Source organism: Asterias amurensis, chromosome 10 (genome assembly GCF_032118995.1).
Source record: "Asterias amurensis chromosome 10, ASM3211899v1".
Classification (NCBI taxonomy): Eukaryota; Metazoa; Echinodermata; class Asteroidea; order Forcipulatida; family Asteriidae; genus Asterias; species Asterias amurensis.
The window spans coordinates 8,000,680-8,006,062 of NC_092657.1; positions in this window are offsets into that span (position 1 = coordinate 8,000,680).

Here is a 5,383-nt window from a genome sequence, read left to right on the forward strand (position 1 = left end):
TTTCCAGTGTGGAGTCATGCAAAACCTTGGGAATTACAACTTTTTGATGCAAAAGTGACGTCATAATTTGACCAAAAATCGTCGATTACCGCCAAAGTAAAACATTAACGGGGTTCAAATTTGCACCGGCACACTCGGGTGGGGAATCCGTAAGAACTAATCACGCTAATTCGGCTTTTCGGGTGGCTCGAAAATTAAATTGTTTATTCCCCGGGCAGGGAAAAGGGAAGAGCGGCCATCTTGTTTTTCTAATAGTCAACTCTGGAAATCGCGTTTCGACGGTGCAAATCGACCAAGTTGAGCATCACAACTTTCATGTGAGGAGTCATGCAAAATTCGCAAAACCTTGGAAATTACAACTTTTTGGTGCAAAAGTGACGTTATAATTTGACCAAAAATCGTCGTTACCGCCAAAGTAAAACAAAGACGGGGTTCAAATTTGCACCGGCACACTCGGGTGGGGAATCCGCTAGAACTAATCACGCTATTTCGGCTTTTAGGGGTGGCTTGAAAATTAAAAAGATTATTCCCCGGACAGGGAAAAGGGAAGAGCGGCCATCTTGTTTTTCTAATAGTCAACTCTGGAAATCGCGTTTTGACGGTGCAAATCGACCAAGTTGAGCATCCTGAACAACTTTCTTGTGTGGAGTCATGCAAAATTCGCAAAACCTTGGAATTTATAACTTTTTGGTGCAAAAGTGACGTCATAATTTGACCAAAAATCGTCGATTACTGCCAAAGTAAAACATTACCGGGGTTCAAATTTGCACCGGCACACTGGGTGGGGTATCCGCAAGAAGTAATCACGCTAATTCGGCTTTTCGGGGTGGCTCGAAAATAAAAAAGTTTATTCCTCGGGCAGGGAAAAGGGAAGAGCGGCCATCTTGTTTTTCTGATAGTCAACTCTGGAAATCGCGCTTTGACGGTGCAAATCGACCAAGTTGAGCATCCTGAACAACTTTCCTGTGTGGAGTCATGTAAAATTCGCAAAACCTTGGAAATTACAACTTTTTGGTGCAAAAGTGACGTCATAATTTGACCAAAATATCGTCGATTACCGCCAAAGTAAAACATTACCGGGGTTCAAATTTTCACCGGCACACTCGGGTGGGGTATCCGCAAGAAGTAATCACGCTAATTGGGCTTTTTGGGTTGGCTCGAAAATTTAAAAGTTTATTGCCCGGGCAGGGAAAAGGGAAGAGCGGCCATCTTGTTTTTCTAATAGTCAATTCTGGAAATAGCGTTTTGACGCTGCAAATCGACCAAGTTGAGCATCCTGAACAACTTTCCTGTGTGGAGTCATGCAAAACCTTGGGAATTACAACTTTTTGGTGCAAAAGTGACGTCATAATTTAACCAAAAATCGTCGATTACCGCCAAAGTAAAACATTAACGGGGTTCAAATTTGCACCGGCACACTCGGGTGGGGAATCCGCAAGAACTAATCACGCTAATTCGGCTTTTCGGGTGGCTCGAAAATAAAAAAGTTTATTCCTCGGGCAGGGAAAAGGGAAGAGCGGCCATCTTGTTTTTCTAATAGTCAATTCTGGAAATTGCGTTTTGACGGTGCAAATCGACCAAGTTGAGCATCCTGAACAACTTTCCAGTGTGGAGTCATGCAAAACCTTGGGAATTACAACTTTTTGGTGCAAAAGTGACGTCATAATTTGACCAAAAATCGTCGATTACCGCCAAAGTAAAACATTAACGGGGTTCAAATTTGCACCGGCACACTCGGGTGGGGAATCCGCAAGAACTAATCACGCTAATTCGGCTTTTCGGGTGGCTCGAAAATTAAATTGTTTATTCCCCGGGCAGGGAAAAGGGAAGAGCGGCCATCTTGTTTTTCTAATAGTCAACTCTGGAAATCGCGTTTCGACGGTGCAAATCGACCAAGTTGAGCATCACAACTTTCATGTGAGGAGTCATGCAAAATTCGCAAAACCTTGGAAATTACAACTTTTTGGTGCAAAAGTGACGTTATAATTTGACCAAAAATCGTCGTTACCGCCAAAGTAAAACAAAGACGGGGTTCAAATTTGCACCGGCACACTCGGGTGGGGAATCCGCTAGAACTAATCACGCTATTTCGGCTTTTAGGGGTGGCTTGAAAATTAAAAAGATTATTCCCCGGACAGGGAAAAGGGAAGAGCGGCCATCTTGTTTTTCTAATAGTCAACTCTGGAAATCGCGTTTTGACGGTGCAAATCGACCAAGTTGAGCATCCTGAACAACTTTCTTGTGTGGAGTCATGCAAAATTCGCAAAACCTTGGAATTTATAACTTTTTGGTGCAAAAGTGACGTCATAATTTGACCAAAAATCGTCGATTACTGCCAAAGTAAAAACATTACCGGGGTTCAATTTTGCACCGGCACACTGGGTGGGGTATCCGCAAGAAGTAATCACGCTAATTCGGCTTTTCGGGGTGGCTCGAAAATTAAAAAGTTTATTCCTCGGGCAGGGAAAAGGGAAGAGCGGCCATCTTGTTTTTCTGATAGTCAACTCTGGAAATCGCGCTTTGACGGTGCAAATCGACCAAGTTGAGCATCCTGAACAACTTTCCAGTGTGGTGTCATGCAAAATTCGCAAAACCTTGGAAATTACAACTTTTTGGTGCAAAAGTGACGTCATAATTTGACCAAAAATCGTCGATTACCGCCAAAGTAAAACATTGACGGGGTTCAAATTTGCACCGGCACACTCGGGTGGGGTATCCGCAAGAAGAAATCACGCTAATTCGGCTTTTCGGAGTGGCTCGAAAATTAAAAAGTTTATTCCCCGGGTAGGGAAAAGGGAAGAGCGGCCATCTTGTTTTTCTAATAGTCAACTCTGGAAATCGCGTTTTGACGGTGCAAATCGACCAAGTTGAGCATCACAACTTTCATGTGAGGAGTCATGCAAAATTCGCAAAACCTTGGAAATTACAACTTTTTGGTGCAAAAGTGACGTTATAATTTGACCAAAAATCGTCGTTACCGCCAAAGTAAAACAAAGACGGGGTTCAAATTTGCACCGGCACACTCGGGTGGGGAATCCGCTAGAACTAATCACGCTATTTCGGCTTTTCGGGGTGGCTCGAAAATTAAAAAGTTTATTGCCGGGCAGGGAAAAGGGAAGAGCGGCCATCTTGTTTTTCTAATAGTCAACTCTGGAAATAGAGTTTTGACGCTGCAAATCGACCAAGTTGAGCATCCTGAACAACTTTCCAGTGTGGAGTCATGCAAAACCTTGGGAATTACAACTTTTTGGTGCAAAAGTGACGTCATAATTTGACAAAAAATCGTCGATTACCGCCAAAGTAAAACGTTAACGGGGTTCAAATTTGCACCGGCACACTCGGGTGGGGTATCCGCAAGAAGTAATCACGCTAATTCGGCTTTTTTGGGTGGCTCGAAAATTAAAAAGTTTATTGCCCGGGCAGGGAAAAGGGAAGAGCGGCCATCTTGTTTTTCTAATAGTCAACTCTGGAAATCGCGCTTTGACGGTGCAAATCGACCAAGTTGAGCATCCTGAACAACTTTCCTGTGTGGAGTCATGCAAAACCTTGGGAATTACAACTTTTTGGTGCAAAAGTGACGTCATAATTTAACCAAAAATCGTCGATTACTGCCAAAGTAAAACATTAACGGGGTTCAAATTTGCACCGGCACACTCGGGTGGGGAATCCGCAAGAACTAATCACGCTAATTCGGCTTTTCGGGTGGCTCGAAAATAAAAAGTTTATTCCTCGGGCAGGGAAAAGGGAAGAGCGGCCATCTTGTTTTTCTAATAGTCAATTCTGGAAATTGCGTTTTGACGGTGCAAATCGACCAAGTTGAGCATCCTGAACAACTTTCCAGTGTGGTGTCATACAAAATTCGCAAAACCTTGGAAATTACAACTTTTTGGTGCAAAAGTGACGTCATAATTTGACCAAAAATCGTCGATTACCGCCAAAGTAAAACATTGACGGGGTTCAAATTTTCACCGGCACACTCGGGTGGGGTATCCGCAAAAAGTAATCACGCTAATTCGGCTTTTCGGGTGGCTCGAAAATTAAAAAGTTTATTCCCCAGGCAGGGAACTTGGAAGAGCGGCCATCTTGTTTTTTCTAATAGTCAACTCTGGAAATAGCGTTTTGACGCTGCAAATCGACCAAGTTGAGCATCACAACTTTCATGTGAGAAGTCATGCAAAATTCGCAAAACCTTGGAAATTACAACTTTTTGGTGCAAAAGTGACGTTATAATTTGACCAAAAATCGTCGTTACCGCCAAAGTAAAACAAAGACGGGGTTCAAATTTGCACCGGCACACTCGGGTGGGGAATCCGCCAGAACTAATCACGCTATTTCGGCTTTTCGGGGTGGCTCGAAAATTAAAAAGTTTATTCCCCGGGCAGGGAAATTGGAAGAGCGGCCATCTTGTTTTTCTAATAGTCAACTCTGGAAATCGCGTTTTGACGGTGCAAATCGACCAAGTTGAGCATCCTGAACAACTTTCCTGTGTGGAGTCATGCAAAACTGGCAAAACCTTGGGAATTACAACTTTTTGGTGCAAAAGTGACGTCATAATTTGACCAAAAATCGTCGATTACCGCCAAAGTAAAACATAGACGGGCTTTAAATTTGCACCTGCACACTCGGGTGGGGTATCCGCAAGAAGTAATCACGCTAATTCGGCTTTTCGGGGTGGCTCGAAAATTAAAAAGTTTATTCCCCGGGCAGGGAAAAGGGAAGAGCGGCCATCTTGTTTTTCTAATAGTCAACTCTGGAAATCGCGTTTTGACGGTGCAAATCGACCAATTTGAGTACACAACTTTCATGTGAGGAGTCATGCAAAATTCGCAAAACCTTGGGAATAACTGTTGTTTTGTGTGTGCAAAAGTGACGTCATAATTTGACCCAAAATCGTCGATTACCGCCAACAGTGGTATCTCTCTATAGCAATATCAGTCTGTGTCATCTTCTTCGCGAAGGTTTGTTTTTTCGGAACACATCAAATCTTAGTATAACTGTTATGAAAGCTTCTAAACATCATCAACGCTGTCTTCTTGAGGAGTTTCATATCTGCCAGATGAACACATATCCCTACTTGAGCACAGTTACTGTGGTCATAGATGATGGGGACGGCACAATTGCGGAAAAAGCTCCCAGATTGAGGATCAAGTATCTGTCTTTCCGAGTCCTGGATCTCAATCTCCACCATCTTAATGAGACCACGGTTGGGAGTTTGGATTTTCAGAGTGCTTGTTGAATTGTTTATGAGCTCATGACCATGTCACCCCTTAGAAAATCTGACAGATGGCCTACTGTGCTTTGGAGAGTTCTGCTGTGTGATTGCCGCCCCTCTATTTGAACTGCTTATTATAACCACACTTTGGGCATGTTCATTAACTTCCAC